This window comes from Camelus ferus, chromosome 33, assembly GCF_009834535.1.
Source record: "Camelus ferus isolate YT-003-E chromosome 33, BCGSAC_Cfer_1.0, whole genome shotgun sequence".
Classification (NCBI taxonomy): domain Eukaryota; kingdom Metazoa; phylum Chordata; class Mammalia; order Artiodactyla; family Camelidae; genus Camelus; species Camelus ferus.
Genome location: NC_045728.1, coordinates 14,077,520 through 14,097,171, shown reverse-complemented (window position 1 = coordinate 14,097,171; position 19,652 = coordinate 14,077,520). Strand labels below are relative to the sequence as shown.

At 39.0% G+C, this 19,652-nt stretch overlaps 1 protein-coding gene across 4 annotated transcripts in view; it reads right to left on the bottom strand.

Annotated features, from left to right (window-relative positions):
- CADM1 (cell adhesion molecule 1) overlaps positions 1-19,652 on the bottom strand; it is a 315,991-nt gene that overhangs the window by 221,492 nt on the left and 74,847 nt on the right. The gene's annotated exons all lie outside the window — the stretch shown is intronic.

Genomic DNA, 19,652 nt, shown 5'->3' with positions numbered 1-19,652 from the left:
ATTATTTTTAAGCATAAAAGACACATAAGAAATTGGTCATTAGGTGGCAAAGAAAGTCTCTGGAAATAATGAAAACAATGACAACTATTTATTTGGATGCTCACTAGAGATCTGTTAGTAATTTAAATAAATTAAAAACAAACGAACCAAACAACTACCAGGAAAACCTGAAAAGAAAAGCTGTGAGTGTGAGTGTGTGTGTGTGTGTGTGTGTGTGTGTGTGTGTGTGTGTTTATGTCTGTGTTGTTTGGGGAGGCAAAGATAGGGCTAGACTTATAGACAATATAACATATTAGAAAGCTTTTATAAGTAAAATGGTGTGACTGTGTTGCATAAGTAAACAGGTCAATAGAACAGAACAGAAACTGACCTGAGTGTACGTGGAAAATTAGTATATGATAAGGTACCACCTCAAATCAATGGAGATAAAAATGGACTTTCTAATAAATGGTGTTTAGACAACTGAATAGCCATTGGAAAAAAATTTAATTATATCCATATCCCACATTATATATCAGAATACATTCCAAATGAATCACAGATCTAAATTTAAAAATAAAATCACACAATTATGGAGAGAAAGAAAACTTGGGTGAACTCCATTATAAACTGAGAGTAAGAAAATGCAGTTCCAAAAATAATAAAAGATTATAAAAATATTGAATCTCTATGTTGAATACCTGAAACTATTAAGACATGGTAAACCAATCATACCACAATAAAAATAAGTAAATAAATAAAACTAAAATACTAAAAGGTGAACAAATTTGTCAACACAAAAATTTATTTAAAAATATTCTGCATAGCAAAAAATGCCACTGGCCAAAAGACAAATCACATCCTTGAAAAAAATATTATTTGCAACTTATAATGGACAAAGGGATATTACCCTTCACATACAAAGAGCTCCTAAAAACGTCTTAAAGAAAGATACCAATCCTGCCCACCCCCCCCGCCCCGGGCAAAATAGTCAAAAGACATGAACAGGGAATATACAGAAGAGTAAGTGAAAATGGCCCAAAACATGAATAGATGTTCAACACTACTCATAATAAGAAGACATGCATTCACTTTTCACTGATCAGACTGGCAAAAATCCAGAAGTTTGACAACATTGTTTGCGAGACTGAGGGGCAACAGCACCTCTGTATGCTGATGGTGAGAAGGCAAAATGGTCTAAAGAAAGGGACTTGGCAGATTCCAGTAGAGCTGCAGATTTATAAATCAGTATACAGGTAAAAGGATAAGACAGGGAAGGAAAAAAAAAAAAAGGACTCTTCAATAAATGGTGCTGATACAATTCCGATAAATAAATGTACAAAGAATTAGGGGACTAGAAAAACATTTGACAAACACCACAAGCAAGAATGGATGCTAAAATGGCAATGGGAAAAAGTTAGTTTGTGGGAAAATGTGGTCGATACCACTTCAGCCTACTCTGGTTATGTAAGATGTTTACAAGTGAAGAACCTGGATGAAAGGTCTATGGGTATTTTTTGTATTATTATTGCAACTTTGTGCAAGTCTGAAGTCATTTTTTATGTTAAACTTATTTTTAAAAAATAAAAAGCATTTCATAAAAAAATACTTTTCCCCCCCAAAAACAGCTCTGAGACAATCAGATATCCATATGGAAAAAACTAAAATTAGATCCTTATTTCATACCATACACAAAAATTTCTGATCAGTTAACTGAAAGTAAAAACCAAAACTCTGAAACTCTTAGGAAAAAGAGAGAGAGGACAATTTCATGACCTTGAGTTTGCTTATATTAAACTTAAACTTTTGTACAGCAAATGATAGCACAAAGAAAGTAAAAAGGCAAGCCACACACTTGAAATGCATATAACTGACAATGAATTAGTCCTTAGAACATTAAGAATTTCCACATATCAAACAGAAACACTTAAACAATCCAATAGAAAAACAGAAAAGATCTTATCAAGCCACCAAAGAAAAAGAAAACCCAAACGGCCAATAAATATAAAATGGTGCTCAACCTCATGAATCAAGAAAATGTAGATTAAACCAAGAAGATTATCTTTTCACTACCATCAAATTGTCAGCAATTATTTATGATTTGGCACTACCAGGGTTGGAGAAGACAGGAAGGGACAGGAGCTCTCACACAGCACCTGTGAGAGGATCAGTGAGCATGATGACATTGGAGAGGGATAGATTTATCTAGGAAAGTTGGAGGTGTCCAAAGTAACTCCACCTCTAGGTAGCAGCCTAGAGAAATTCTCACAAGTGTTCAAAAGTAGAAGACAGGGAGTCTGTACAAGAACGTTCATCATATAAGAAGAGTCAAAAACTGGAAACAACCTAGAAGGTCATCAAAAGGTGAATAAACAAAGAAATAGTGGTATATTCACAAAATGGAATAACACACCACAGTGAGAATAAATAAACCAGAGCTACATACATCAAAATGAATAAATCTCGCAAACGATACAACTGACAAGAGCTTGATTTCCACACTATACAAACAGCACATACAACTCAATAACAAAAAAAAAACAAACAACCCAATCAAAAAATGGGCAGAAGACCTAAACGGAAATGTCTCCAAAAAGACATACAGATGGTCAATAAGCACATGAAAAGATGCTCAACAATGCTAATTATCAGAGACATGCAAATCAAAAATACAATGAGATATCACCTCACACCAGTCAGAATGGCCATCATTCAAAAGTCCACAAACAACACTGGAGAGGGTGTGGAAAAAAAGGGAACCTTCCTACAGCTGTTGATGGAAATGTAGTCTGGTGCAGCCACTATGTAAAACAGTATGGAGATTCCTTAAAAAACTAAAAATAGAGTTACCATATGATACAGCAATCCCACTCCTGGGCATATATCTGAGAAAACCAATTCAAAAAGACACATGTACCCCCGTGTTCACAGCAGCACTATTTACAATAGCCAAGACATGGAAGTAACATAAACGTGTATCAACAGATGACTGGATAAAGAAGATGTGGTATATTTATACAATGGAATACTACTCAGCCATAAAAAGAAAGAAATCATGCCATTTGCAGCAACATGGATGGACCTAGAGATGATCATACTAAGTAAGTCAGACAAAGACAAACATCATATGACGTCACTTATATGTGGAGTCTAAAAAAATGATACAAATAAACTTATTTACAAAACAAAAATTAGACTCACAGACATAGAAAACAAATTGTGATTACCAAAAGGGTAAAGGGAGGAAGGGATAAATTAGCAGTTTGCAGTTAACATATATACATTACTATGTATAAAATAAACAAGGACCTACCATATAGCACAGGAAACTATATTCAATTTCTTGTAATTAGCTGTAGTGGAAAAAATCTGTATGTATATGTATAACTGAATCGCTTTGCTGTCCACATGAAACTAACATTGTAAATCGACTACACTTCAATAAAAAATAAGAATTAAAAAAAAATTTTTAAAGTACCCAAGCACTTCTTCCCTCATTATTCATATATGCAGTCGCTTCCTTAAGGATTTCTATTCAAAAGAATTTTAACCAAATCCCTCTGAAGTATGCTAGAGCCCAGAATATATTCAGGATATAAAGACGGTTTAAAGAAATTTGATATAAAAAAAAAATCAGATCATTTACGATGCCTTTAGTGAAGATTAAATAAGCAAATAAAATTGCACTTTCCCTAATGAATGCCAGGTTGTACATTACTATGTGATTTGTATGCTGAAAAGTAATATATAATTGTGAAATACCCCACCGTTGAGGAAACATGATAAAAATTTAATAATCTAGTACACAGTACATATACAAGAGAGTCAGTTTCCATATCACACTAAGTATTATGTGCTATTGCTACTGACTTTCACGAGTTACTACAATTCACCACCGGGAAGGTTAACACGCATTAGCTTTAGAAGTACTACGAAGGTTTGGGTGACGACCAAAAAGACCCCATTCACCCATTCCCTGCACTTTTCCAAGACAGTGAGCTCTTCGCATTAATGTTAACTAACAATGAAGCCAGCGACCTAAGTTCATTTCTCCCATGTGTTAATCTCACACAGAAAAAAAATTCAGTTCTGAGGTTTCCTAACCCTGGCTCACTGTCTTTCAAGTTGAACCACCAGATAGTTCAATACAAATCCCCCACCATGCAAAGTAGAAAAAACAAACAAACAAACAAAAAAAAACAAAGAGCAGGCCAGCAGCATCTCAACGTGGAAAGGCTGAGCATGCGTGTTAAGGGCTGCTGATACAACTCCACGTGCACCCAAACATCCTGACGGGCGACATCAGGAATGTTTCCAAAACCTATGCCAAGAAGGCGACTTTTACTTCAAGATTAACTTTGAAATGATGGGCTGTTTTCTAAAGCCAGAACTTGAGTTCTTGTATATTGAATAAGGATAAGCAATTTCAAATGGCAAATAAGCCCCCTTAACTATCAAATTTCTAAAAAGTGTTCTTGCTCTAAAGGCAGGAGGGAAAATAATTTGCCTGTGGGCTCAGAAACTGAATAAGCTTTGGCTCTAAGCAAAGCTTCAGTCCAATGGAGCCCTTAAAAAATTTTTTTTGAAGGAGGTGGTAGATGTTGGTATTGGCAACAGCTTCAACAAAAGCCACACTGTCTCTTATTTTTATGTGTGAATGTTGGGAATAAGAACGAGCAATGATGTCCCCCTTTTAAAAAAATGACAGTGGAATGTATTAACTTTCCTCTGCCTAAAGAAAACATGTCAATTTCAGTTCCTCAAAACAACAAAATTCTCCCCAGCACAACAGCTCATTGGTTTATACTACAGCTAGTTGGCGGTCCCTGATCTGCTGAAATCACTGCACAGCTCACGATCTGGGACAGAAACCAAAAGGAATAAATCAATGAGGGCCTGGATATTTATCCGACCAAGAAAGCCAGGCTCTTCTAAAATGAGGAGTGGCCAGAAGCAGTGGGGAAGTTCACAACTGCGCTGGTCAGTGATCTAAAATTACACGGCGCGGTAAATGTATGCTCCCATCGTAATCCCGGGAAATCTCAGTTAATCCTCCTTTTACTACACCGTATTGCAGCACAAAGGTTCCATGGAGCTCCTCGTCTCGCACTTACTCAGAATCAACTCTAGCCCAAGAAAATTAGTTAAGACATCACTCTTACGTCGAAGGGCTTCTAAATAATCAGAATAATAAAGGAAGTCAACATTATTTCATCTCCCAGAAGCTGGGGGCAGGGGGAGATGTTGGCCAGAAAAGACAGATTCCAAACAGAAAAGTTACATTTTGAAATTGGTCCAAGGGGAGACTGTTGGCAGGAACTTCAAGATTTTGTGCTTTCTGCTGCTACTAAAATGAAATAGATTTTGGTTCTAATCCGGTAATATGAAACAAACCAAAAGCAGACAGACTGGCAAATACTAACTCTAGATGCCCTGTGTCACACATCATCAGTTCAAGGAGGTCAAAGAAGAAACCCAGGCAGTTATAAAATATATGAAGAGATGAACAACGCACTTTTTTTTTTAAATCCTGATCTGGTGAGAAGGCATAAAGGAGTCCACCTGAGCAGAAGACTTCAAAAGCCAGATAGGGGAGGACAAAGAAAGAGGCTTAAATGGAAAACTCATCAACAAGCCAAGAATATAATAAAGCAAAACTGAACTTCAATTTTTGCAAGAATGTTGGCATTTCGGCACTCAAAGAAGACATTGTCGCTACACCTCTCGGTATACAAAGGAAATGTGAAATCCTGAAATCCCAGCAGCCTATACTTATGGAAGCAGCTGCCAGGTAGGGCTAATCCCCAAACGAGATTTCTTAAGAAATCGCATTCTCCACTTATCCCTCTTTTTTTCATTTTTTTGGTTTTGTTTTGTCTTTCTCTTCTTTCATTGTTAAATATTAGCGTATTAAAGAAAGGAATCTTGGAAAAAAAAACAATCTTCATTCACTCGAGGGGCTAAATCAAGTCCTCTGGAACCCAAGGGGCTCACCATGACAAAAGGGAACTGAAATGATGGGCTTTTAATGAAGCAATAGCCCAACCAAGTAACCAGGGGGAGAGAAAAGGTGCTGAAATCTGACCTGGTGGCAAAGAGGAAAAGTCAACATAAGCCGACAGAGAAAGTGTGTGGTTTTAAGGAATCTGAGATCCTTTACCCTCAACACAGTCTTCCTCGGGGAATGCCTCCATATGCTTAAGAAAAAATCCACTTCGCCTGCTCCCAGATATATAGCATCAGGGCAGGGATAAATTTCAAGCTGGCGTAAGTCCAAATCCAACAGTTGCAGCTGTAGTAGCTGCCTTGTTTACAAAGCAATTCAGGAAGCTTTTAGAGGGCAGAGTGCACCAGACAGAAGGGGTCTGTAAGCAAAACATGGACGGATCCCAATGCATTCAGAGCAGACAACACATCTGTTCCCAGGTCCCCCTTGGAAACAGGCCGACTGCGAGTCCAAGTCAACCTTTAATGCTCTTGCTTTCTCAGGAAAGTGTATCTACTTAAGCGCTCAAATCAAAATTATATGCTGGTAGTTATTGGGTCCTTGGGCCACCCCCCTCCACCGACATTCTAACCCAAACTCTTGACGACAACATGCCACACAAGGTTTTGAGCAGACTCCAATCAACTGTGACCTGGACTATTCTGCTCACTAACGATGCCACGATGCCACGATGCCACGTGTCAGTATGCCTTCAATCGCCATTTTCCACCTTTTATCAGCTATGCTCCTCAGCGTCAATCTGATAATGTCTCTGTCCAGTGTAACTGTGGGAGGAAAGGGTGTGTCTCAGAATCAACCTTGGTTATCCTCGTTACTTCTCATATCCAGGGATTTCAATAATCTCACTTGCTCCTGTTTCCCTTAAGTCCTTTACACTGCTATTTCCTCGCCATTTTTCTTCTCTTGACATAGTTTAATTCAGAATTCCTCTCTAAGAAAAAGACATATAGTCAAGAAGTGGTGGGGGGTGGGGACAGTGCGGATGCAGAAAGAGCAAATGCTGAAAAGGAAGCAGAGAGCACATTATGTCTGTTTACAGAGCTTTTAAAGATGTGCAGTGAGGATGACAAGGGTGAGACTACAAGAGGCACCGATGGGAATAATTAAAGCAGAAAGGTGCTCTTAGATGCTTCAAAGGGGGTAATTCAGCTAAGAGGGAAAATAACCAAACATAAAAGAAACCGAAGTTGTTTAAAAGATAAGTTTAACTTAGGGCTTAAACTATTGAATTCATCAGTTAATTAAAATGTAAACAAATATAAAATCTGTCCATTTCTGAGTTCAGCTAGCGTAGCAGTCTCCACACAGTCTTGAAGGATCATAACATCACACAAAACCTTTCTTCTGTGGGTTCCCTGGGTGGAATATTCAGTAAAAGACAATCATAATCTAGGTGCTCCCACAAACATGAAAATGCTTCTCCTGCACTCAGACAAAAAAAGCATCTACCCTGACGACAAAACACTGCAAATTTACAGTGGGCGTAGATGTTAAGCATAAAATCCTACGCACATCTTTGTACATGAGCATCTACACAATAAATCACCATAGGGCCCAGCACAGTACACCTCTCACTACGTAATTACACATATTAATTACATGTTTAATCGTACATGTTAATATCACCTAGTCTGTAACTGCAATGTATTCATGTAAACCTAATCAAGGAAAACTAGCATTATTTGCATAAAACTTGTAACGAAAAATATTAACAGCTACACTAACAAGGTAGGGATAGGAATGCATATCTGTGACAAACTGTTTGTGTCAAGAAGAATAGAAAGTGATTCTCTTTCCTGAACATTATTTCAGGCCCATTTAACACAATCTGTACCACTCAATGAATGTGCAGTGTCCTACACACATCAAATCAGATTTGGATAATGTTCCTGACTTCAGATAAAATTTCATTACTATATTTAGTTATGGGATGATAGAAAATGCTTGCATTTTTAAACTTAATAGAAAGGGGGATATGCTAAGGCTTAGAAGAGCCTGACTCCAATCTGCCCTGTGGTATTTAAACAGCAAAACAAGTCTACCCATTGGTGAACTCATGCAGTCTCTGACTTAATTTCACCCTTAAAATAAACAGTTTTTAAGAAGTGTATTTCCTTGTGGTCAAAGCAAGTGGAAGAGAGTGGAAATCCTATTAAGAAGAATTTCACAAAACCAAAGTTAATCAACAGTCATTTGTTGCTTGTAATTTTAGATACTCTCACTGGCAAACTGGAGCTTCACCTAAGTTTCTGAAGTTTCATTGATCCAAACAGAACTAGAGTTTGATTTAAAAAACAAACAAACAAACAAACAAAACAAATACAAAGTCAGTTAAAACACCTTTGAACTCAAATAATAACTTATGACTGTAATTAAGTCTCTTCATTCTAATTGTCTGATTTCTATGTCTATCACACTAGAAAGAATCATAAAAAAAAAAGTCTCTTTACGAGACCAAAAACAAAAATTTTTACAAAACCCTAAATGACAGACTTCAAGATTTTTTTAATGATAAAGCTTGGAAATTAGAATTCTAGTTTTACTTTTAGTAAAATATGCCTCTTTTTTTTTTTTTTTTTTTTTTTTTTTGCAAACAACTAAATCAAGTTGATGTAAGAAAGCATAAAACAGCTGTATGGAGTGGACTGAAGCAGTTTAAAAAATGAATACTGAATCTGCTCTTATAAACAGTTTTACGAAGCAAACTTCAGTATTTTAAAAAATTATACCCGATCTGCTTTTCAAAAGGGATTCAGGGTTTCACGTCTACATGAGAGAGAACAGTCTCCCAAATGATGTTATGGGAGAGGACCAGGGAGGCAGTCAGCACACCAGTGACACAGCCCTCCTGTGAGTCATTTATCTCTCCTGGAAAAAGAGAAGCAGAATCGTGTTGCTGAAATTTGTCTTGCACCAGGTCCGTCATCTAGGACAACCTGACTGCCAGTGAGTGAGGTCCCTACTTCCACGACATCATTTACCACTAACATACCCTGAGCCAATTGAAACGTACAGGTATTTTACAAGCAGCAAGAGTTCTTACTCATTAAAAATAGCTAATAAATAGCCATGCACAGTGATGGAAGGATGGAATCTTTCCCACAAGAAAAGATACTATTTATCTTTCTCTAAATTTAATTCACACCTCAATTACTGTTCATCTGTCACTATCACTCCTAAAACCCAAAGCAAGTAATCAACTGAAAGATAAATTCGCACTGAACTTCCACTGTGTTTACACATAAGAAATGAAATTAAAAACTACCATTTCCTTCAGCCATTAAATTAGACACTTTTAAGATTTCTTGTAAAAATCTAAAGAAGTGCCTGGTTTATTTATCCGTGGGAGAGGAGTTGAGAACAGAGACACAAGAGGGAGGAGAGGATGTGAAAAAGTAACATTTATACATTTAAATGTTCACAAGATCTAAAAATGTTTGCTCGGAAATATTATGAGTTCTCATACATCATTCAGTATATATCAAATCAATAAAGATTCATAAATCATACTTTTTTTTCTTGCAACAAATGTTTATGAGATTATTACTTTGTGGACAACAAAACAAAAGACAGACCAACATTCTCAGCCCAACTTAAGCCAGTTTTCTTCAGGTTTCCTCTTTCTGCAAAAATGCGACATCATTAAGAATAACCTAAAAGAAGGACCAGATCACAACTGCTAACACCGAGGGCTTGAAATGTGCCAGGGTCTGTCCTAGACACTTCGCAAGTATTAATTCATTCAATTCTTGAAACAGCTGTAGGAGGAAGATACTATAAGCATCTCCGTTACCCAGAGGGACCACGGCACAACTTGAACGTGGTCACACAGCTAGTAAACAGCAGAGGCAGGGTAGGATCCCAGGGAGTCTGGTGCCAGAATTCAGCTGTTAACCACGAGGCTAAAATTAATCTCAAGCCAGTATCTACCATCATTCTCATCACATCACACTCAAAAGGATTAATTCTTTATGTAAATACTATACACACATAGCATATAACTGTTAATTCATTAAGTAATGCAACATTAAAATGAAGTGTTCTTCCAGAACTATTTGCTTTTTTTTTTGTTTTTGTGCTTCAATTATATTTAACTGGATGGACTTCTATTTTCATGAAAGTATGTGATTAGGGAATAGAAAAAGAAAACACCCAACACTTCCACTATGTAAAGAAGGGCATCTTAATGATCTTTAATGATGTAATATTTTTATTAGTTCAGGGAATCCTTAATCACCTGAGCCCCCATAGGTAGCAAGAAAGCAAGTCATCCTAACATAAAAAACACGCCAGCCACTTATGAAATTAACCTCTGCCCTATTAACATCACAGTCTATCTCTGTCCACAGAATTCTATTCTTTATCGGTCTCTGGAAGGTTCTACACTGCATATACAAAGATAGTAGGCTGCAACATTAAACGGGAGCTCTTATCAAAGATGCAGAATTTCATGAAATCAATGAAAACTGATGATAGAGACTGCTTGAATCATGAGCAAAATCACTTAACCAATCACAGAGCATCTGGCAAAGTTAGACCAAGTCAGATGAAGGAGGGAAAGGCGGCAAGGACAAAGAGTCAGCACTTGCAGATGGGAAGGACAGTCACTCAGTTCCACCAGGAAAAAATTGCACGGCAAAAACAGTCAACGCTCAACTCATTGCTCATTCTAAGGGTTGCAATTTATGGCTTAAATGTTGTTAAATATGACATAAAATAACATTCTTAATTTTTAGTTTCACTCTCCACTATAAAGTCCAATCAAATCTCTTTATTTACTGTGAAATTCTGGTACCTGCTTTAAGTGAGTTCACTTCAGTGACCTCCTCTACTCAGGAGGATCTTGGGTACATGATCTGCACTTTAAATGGAACTAACGACTTCACACGTGGATGAGGGAGGACTGGCATACCTTCCAGCAGAGCGGTCTAATAAGGGGAGAGTTTAGAGTCTGAAGAACTGGGTTCTAATCCCTGTTGAATTGCACAATGGCGGCACTGAGTTTAGGGAAAATCTCTTAACCTGTCTCAGACAGTTTGCACACCTGGAATACGGAATATTCCCTACCTCATGGTGTTATTATGAGGAGAAAATGAGACAGCACATGTGAGATTTTTAATCTGCAAATGGCTAGCCAAATGTCGGTTTTCTTACACTCAACCGCCATTTCCATGAGTCTAAGGTCAATTTCACCAAGCATTCATCATTCGTATATTACATACTGATTGACTTTTGGTTGCAGAAGTTATATGCTGAGGGGAGTAACTCAAAACTAAAACAAAATACCTATTTTTAAAAGTCTGCTTGAGTTGTGAGTTTCCAAAGTTTATAAGAGAAGATTTTCCTTAAAAAAATTAGCATACAAGGCTTGTAAGTAATACGACATTAGAGCTGTAAAAACAAGAAACAACGGAACTCCTAAGAAATAGTTTGATTCCAATTAGGACAATCCGGGAAGGCTTCCTGAAAGAAGCTGCATGAAAGATTAAGTCAGGGTGAACTCAGAGCTGAAAGACCTGACATCCACTTCACTATACTTGGTTCTTCCTACTCCTTTTGTGTCCCTGTAAAAGGAGTCCCCCAAACACAAACAATGGTGACAAAGCAATATGGGGCTTGTGAAGACCTTCAAGTCATTATTATCTACTTTGCCACCTGCCATGTCTGGCATGCAGTTTAAATACTGCAGTGGCATCGCTCTTCTGCTGATAATGCCAAGTCAAGCCATTAATATACAACTCCACTGAAGATACTGACAGAAAATTTTAGCTCCAGGTCATGCATTTATGAAGAGATAATCAAAGACACATTTTTGTGAAAAGCAAGAATCATATTCAGAGCTGTGCATCTTTGGCCAATTGTCTGCTGCTTTCCTGTATTAAATCTCCAGAGTGAAAAAAAAATGAAACAATATATTTCTATTTTTGCCCATCAGAATCACTAAACCCTGATATGAAGCGAACCGCTCAGATTGTAAACATGGAAGGAATACATCTGCCGGGTAACAGTAAACTCAAGTAGCACAAATCACATCTCGAATTCTTGTAGACTCTTCCTTATCAGTATTTAAGCAGCAGAGACAGTTAGAACCAACAACCACAGATAAAGCACACCGCACTATTTAAATTCAGCTAGTGTTCTCAGATCCTAGTATTCTGTCCTATACAAACCTAGATGGCTTATTCTCAGATTCGGCACATAACCACAGTGCTAAGTCGTTGGGTCTACTATCAGAGAGTGTAGCCACTGACCCCCTTCCTGCTGGTTAATTGCAAGGATCACACACTCACTCACACACACACACACACACACACACACACAGGTCGATTTTGTACTCACAGCCTAAAAACTCAGGCAAGCAACAAGATGTGGCCAGCTAGTAAAGAAACAATATTAGAAAATGTTCTAGACACCCTTCTGGCTTTTTCAGACTATTCAAATAATTATTGTTCAGACTGAATCTTATCAGCCAAAGGGCATTCAGTTTAACGTGACTGTAGAGGTGAGAAGCGGGGAAAGTTTCTAAAACAAAATAGCTAAAGCGTTTTCAGTGAAACTGAGTGGCTTTTGAGATGGACATTCATTAACTAGAAACAGAGATTTTTTTAAATAATTCAATGCGTAAGTGCAGGTGTGTTTACAGAAATGCAGAAGAGAGGGAAATGTTTAGGGGGAAATGTGGTCCCATAGATGTCTTTCTTTAACCATCAGGGGAAAATAGATTTCAACTCACTTGAAAACCGTCTGGCTGGAGACTACACAATTTCCCCCTGTAGCTCATTAAACTGTTACATCACCTTGACAGTCAATTCCTGCAAAGTTAAATGCAAATCAAAACAGTTTTAATTGAATCGTGCAATCCATGACTAAGGGAGCTCACTGTGGCTGGGAAACTTGTGGTGGAGTAATTCATCACTGCACTAAAGTAACTGCATCGTCCCTGAGAGACAGAACTCAGAATTTTAACATCTCAAGTCTGCTTAGAGCTGGGGACACCTGTAATGAAAAGATTCTGCGTTGATACTTACCCACCTCAAGTTACGTGGCTCTCACTCGGACACCTTGTTCAGAAGCGGTTAAGAAAGCACTGCTGATGAGCAGTAAAGGAATTCAACTTGAACTGCAGGAAGAAAAACTTGCTCTCCCTCCTCTAATACCCTTCATATATGGGGGGAAAAGTCTTTCTTCGACAAAGTAAGATTTTAAGAAGACATTAAGAGAAAAAAACACTGGCCTTATTCATTCTGGAATGCAAAAGCCACCTGTAGCTCAATGGTCATGCTCTGTAGATTTTGATAATGCATAAAAGAAAATGAAACTTCTTTAACAATATAACCTGAGGGCATAAGGGGAGTGGGCCACTCCAGCAGTTTATATGATCAGCCTTAACAAGAAGGGACAGTCCACTATTTTGCTGCTTCACGGGATCTATTTACGGTCAAGGCGGCTATATTTAGAAAATTCCTACAGTACATGAAAACTGAGAGAGAAACATCAAACGACTCCCCTTCCAGGCTTCCAAAAAAAAATTCTATTAGCCTCAGGAAAGCATGGGCCATTGGGGGTTTGGTTCAGCAGAATCTGAACCAGAAATATCATTCCATATTATCCTTTAACAAAATCCTGCTGCAAATTGCATTCAGGGCAACACTTTAAATTGCTCCATATTTGAGATCAGAGTTTATACATATTAATGTCAAAGAGCCTGACAGCCCAAACCCCGCTGTTTATCACCATCTGAAAAATTAAATTAAACATACCACATTAAGCAACCAACCAAATTCGATCTCCATTAAACCCAAGCCAAGAGTGAGGCCTTGACAATAGGATTGAAGAGATTAGGGCTTCATTTAAACAGAGTGACTGCAATAAAACAATTCAAATGTGAGACTTTACAGGAGCCAAGTACTTAAAGCACCTCGAGACAAATATTTACATAAACTCTACAGCATCATAATCTACTAAAGATAAAAGAATCAGGAACCCGTTAAATCATCATTTAGAATACAAATATTACAGGAGGGAAGAAAAGGAGGCTTTGCTGTTAACTGGGTCCTTAAAAATGGATGCACAGTGAAGTTTCTTTTGAAGGCAAGAGTCAGGATCAACAAGGGTGAACATGTAAATGCAGAAACGCAGAGCGAAATGGGACTCCTACTTCGCTATGGTCTGCTACTGACAGCATATGAAACTTCCCAGACAGAGCCCTTCAAAGTTTCTAGCCTTAGAATCCCTTTCCCATCCCACCCATCCTTATCACATTCACAGCCACATACCTTTTTTCACTTTTCTCCAGTTCCTAAAGAATTTCCAACCATTTGCCTCTTCCACCCCGGACTGGCCCTTTGTTTCGATCTCCTATCCATCCTCCTTGCTCACAATAGTGTTTAATCCCTCATAAACACTCTGAAACACTCCAGTAGTTTTAAACAGTATTTCTACCCTTTGCCCTCTTTCCCCAACCTCAGTATAAGGTTAAAAAAAAAAAAAAAAAAGCCGAGGGCTTTCTCTGATGCTCATCCCCTGCCTTTAAGAAACACACCATAAACATATTCCTTTTCAATTTTCTGAACACAGACGACTCATAGTGATGACTCAAAATTACAATCATCAGAGATTTCCAGTTTACAAACATCTCCCAGTTGATGAAAGCTATGTTTTCAGGTTCATAAAGCCAGTACCCCATCTGGTCTTTTAAAGTAGGGAATTAACTGAATCCTCCAGAGAATTAAGAAATCTCTGACCATGAACCTGAAAATGAGCCCCTGAGAGTCAGTAATCTGATTAGTTATACTGGGTGAACAGGATGACAGGATGGACCTTCCATGGGAAGATCCGGAGCTGCGAACAGATGCTAGAATCAGGAATTGGCTTCCATCCAAGCCCAGGCAGTCCCATGGTTCTTCACATTTTTGTCCTTAGCCACTTTTATCTCAATTGTGCCCAAGTCCTAGATGATACTGATCTGCTTAGTGAGTTGATTTCTTGATCAATGAATCCAGTTTGCGGCTTCCCACGACCTGGTCCAAACCTCTCACACTCTCCATGTTATCTAGAAACGCTCAGGAGAATATTTCTTAACTGGTGTGAATATCAGAATGACCTAGGGAACTTTGAAAAAGAAATGCATGTGCCCAGGGTCCCACACCCCAACAGATGAATTCGACTCTCTAGGCAGAAGCCCCTAACAGGCAGGTATACTTTTTAAGCTCTGGAAGCAACTCTGAAGCACATCCTTGGCTGAGCACCAGTGACTTAGAATTTAGAACAAGGAGTATAATGTAACAAGGAAAGCACAGCCACACGGGATCACCACATAAGGAAGGAGGTAGGCAAGAGTGGAGAACTTGAAGTTGACTTCTTTATGATGGTGAACATACCCTCCGCCCCCGCTGATTGAAAGCTGCCAGCCTGGCTCTGGCCCCACGGGCAGAGGAAGCATCCGGTAGCCCCGGCACTCCTTTGGAAGAGTCAACAGGTTGTTCCAGGGGGTATGAACTTTGAAAGTTGCCGATATCCTATTAGAGCTGGCATCCTGGGGGTGTCACAGGTGTATTGATAATTGACTCAGTCTGCTTTGTTTACAGTTTCCCGCCCAACAAATTGTATGTTTCTGCAGATGTCTAACCAATTCAGGACATTTAATTCCTCAGCTGCCACTGTCCTGCTGTTCCCACCCTCTTCATCCACGGGTTACGGTAGTGTTCAGAGCATTAGGAAAGGTCATTTAAAAGCTCTTACAACCATCTGTACCCAGAAGGACAGGTCTCCAGCCAAAACAAGAGAGGTTCCCCCTCAAAGGAGGCCCATAGGACCTGACTCCAAGCAGTGGCAGAGTTGGTTTTTTAATTATTGTGTGTGGGTCCTGAATTATTTACGTTTCAGCTGTAAATCTCAATGACCCATGCCATGTACTTCTTGGCTTGCCGATGGTAAGTCAAGCCAAAACAGATTCGTTTACCTGATTCAACGCTGCTGTAGGATGGGGGCCAAAGAAAAGTGCATCTTCCTAAATTGTCTTACACAGGTTCTTGGAACAAATCATTCTTGCTTGGATCCTTGTCTAGGTCATTTGCCACCTACCTCTCTGTTAATTCCCTGCTGCTTTCATACTCCTTATTACCCAGAGGCACATTTTCTATGCAAATAACTCACTTGTGTAGGGTTTTTATTTTAAAAAAAATTCCTTGTTCCTTGAACTCTGCATTGCACACACCACAAATGTGACTTTATGCTAAATTGAACCGCAGTGATTTTTTTTTTTTACATTGTGCCTAGAGCATGTTCCAGATATTTACTATGGTGACACCAGGTTCCAGAGCAAAGGTTTAAAGACCACAGTGCACCCTGGGCTCAAGTTTGGTAAGATCTTCACAACTAAAACAAAACGCCTATTCTTTTTCATTAAAGGTTATTACAAGATATTGAATTTGAAAATGGATATGTGTATATATACGCACGTCTGGGACATTATGCTGTACACCAGAAATTGACACGTTGTAACTGACTATATTTCAATTAAAAAAAAAAAAAAAGCCTAGAAAGAGAAGGTCCAGTGACTTCACTAAAACACCCTGTCTGGAGAAATCAAATCAATCCAGGGTTTCAGCTAACCTCGACCAAATGAATGAGACAATAAAGGATTCTTCTGCTCACAACTACTTGACAAAACTGGTGATCTCTGTCCTAAGTACTGACCTCCAAAGTACTAGGAAAAGTGAATTCTGGACTCCCACCCTCCAACCTCTAAGAGGTGCGCCTCAGCCACACCTTTTTACCGTAATTGCATTGCTTCTCTGCACTCTCTCCGCCTGCCCTTCAGAACTCGAAGTAGACGTGCTCACCAGCGGTGCCAAACTGTTAGACTCATCAAGTTTATGAACACTGCATACAAAATGCAAACATTTCCCTCCATTTGGGCAAACATTGGCAAAGGAAATTTTCTTTCCAATGTTAACAGCAGGGAGCTTAAATAAAAGTTCAGTTTCTAGAAGGGTGGGGGAGAGAAAAAGCTAATTCTAAAAATATGTCATCAGCAGCCTGCCACTGCCAGAGAAAATTGTACGTGTTTCCCGCAAGCACGGTTCACTCAAATGAACTTGACAGCTTCAGAGATCACTTAAAAGAAAGAAAATTTGTTGCACAAGGCCTGCCAGACACAAAAGAGATCACGTCTCAACAGATAAGACTTGATAGATCCTCATCTTAAATATTTCTGTACAATGATTATGTGAACTCAGAATTAGCACTTTGTCACATATCCACACACAGGCTTATGCCCTAGGGGTATTCTTCCAGCCCATTCATGGGAATCCTTCCTGGAATCTAGCAATTAACTTTCAAAATCTTGCGATAGTTACCAATTCCCCTGAAAATAAATTAAAGGACATCTGGGCATACAAGTAAAATTACACAGCTCAGCTTAGAAGAAGCAGCTTTCCCCTGGTCCACAACTGTGTCCAGACAAGGTAAACAACTTTAACTGGGTTACAAATGATAGGTGTCCGTGCCTTCTCTCAAATCCTCCGAACGCTGGAAAATGCAGCTCTCCGGCAGACTATTTCCTAAAAGGGGACTATTCAGGATGGTTTTTCATTTAAACATAATACTCAAGCCACTGAAAATCCTATAAAAATCAGGTGTGAATATGCCCATTTGACCCAAAGCTGCAGCTCTCAAACATCTGATTAAAAGGAAAAGCAGGCAGGCATTACAACTCCTCAGAAAGCCACAAAAATAAAAGGCTCCATCTTCAAGGAGATGATCTCCAATTACAACCCTCTGCCGGCTGGAAGAAATGCCCAGTGCGGCAGTGAGCGGAAACATAGCCGTCAAAAGGCTTACCCAGCTCAACAGGGACAACATGGCAGCTCAGCTATCAAGTCCGCCGTAGAAGCTGAACACACACATCTATTTGTTTTCTGGTCCTCTTAGCCATAACCTAGATTTCTGGATCCTGGTTTGAACTGAATAGACCCTTTTACAAGTGCAACTCCTTAGAAGAGTGCTCATGGTTCGCTTTGCCCTTCGAAAAGATGATTTGAGAAAAACCATAGGCTGATCTTTAATGTTAAATATTTAATGTGTTTTTAATACATCAGCCCTTTAGGTTTAATTCCAGACTTAATGCACCCAATAGGAAACTGACTGTGATGGTTTTCTTGCAACTGTACCTTTTTCTGACATTCAGAATCAGATTTTCAAAAGATTTTGTACCCTAGAAAATTCCAAGCAAAGTTCCATTTAACTGTTTTTGAAATACACTCGGGGGGGAAGGAAAAAAAAAACATTTTTCTCCTACAGCAAAAAAATGAAAACAGCTACTAAACACACTCAAATATAAACCTAGAAAATGCTGCAGGCATGGTTTTTAAAGAATATTTGTGCTTTGTTTTTTTAATACAGCAAAGACGAAAGCTAAGCCTTAGTGACAACTGGCTAAAATTTAAATATGTTGTAATTTACATAGCCGTCCACCTCCAACATTCAAAGGAACCCCTACGGAGGCCAACTGTAACATGAGTTCGATGCCAGGAATCCTAAATTTCTGTTAAATGATGAAATTACAGAATATGCATAGATGACAGGACCGTATTTAGAAACTTCAGTGGTTTGAGGTTTTTGTTTGTTTGTTTGTTTTCAGAAAGAAAACCTTCATCAGTACACCTTTACATTCATCTCTGTGGATGGTACCGGAACCTGGATAAACTTAAAATACCCATCACTAGGCGGCAAGAAGGAGAGGGGGCCCATGAAGAGGGAGGGCACAAAATCTAGATTAATATCTTATGAGCATTTCCAGGAGGCATAACAATTTCTTTTACGCAGCGATCTATCCTTTTTTTTTTTTTTGACTGCAAAGAGAATGTGGCCCGTTCTCCATCCTTGCATCATGGTCCTTCTTCTAACCAAAAGTATGACAGCCAGCTCACTTGGAACATTATTAACTAATATTGATTTAAGTGGAGGGGAACTCGAAGTTTTTAGTCATCTGAAATGCAGAACACATACATATTTTACCAAAAGGTTTACTATGCATATTAATCTTTTATGCATTTTACTCCTCCAAGCGTGAAAAGAAACAAGTTGAAGTAATAGAGGTTGCCAGGTGTTGGTGGCTCCCATTCCACTGTAATGACAGCCATGACTTAAGGTTTTGTCTCGGTCTACTCTTCCTATGAATTGCAAATCTTCAGGTTGCCACAGCAACTCTATATACTGACAGGTAAGCTTCGGGAAGCACCCCGGTCATTCGTCCCATCTTGTTTGCTTTGCATCCGACTGCTCCGAGCTCCCTGCTGCACCGGAGCATCAGGGGACAGTTCCCCTCCCAGAGTTATTCCACTGCACTGTCCGGTCGCCGCAATTAATCATTCTCGCTTCTTGAGCTGACATATCGAGGTGGGGAAACATCCTGAATGAGCACAGCTGATTACCTGGGAAAGCAATTCTTCAAGATAGCACAGCTAACTAACAGCTCCATCTGCTACATGTAAACACATTCCAGAGCCCCGAAGTCACGTCAGAATACAGCTACCAGAGCTGGGGCTCGCGTGCCAGGTTTCCGTGTGTCATCACAGGTGTCTGATGAGCACAGAAAGTACTTGAACTTTCCTTCATCCGTAGGGGAACCGGTGCTACATCATGTTAGGACCTCGGGCTGCCC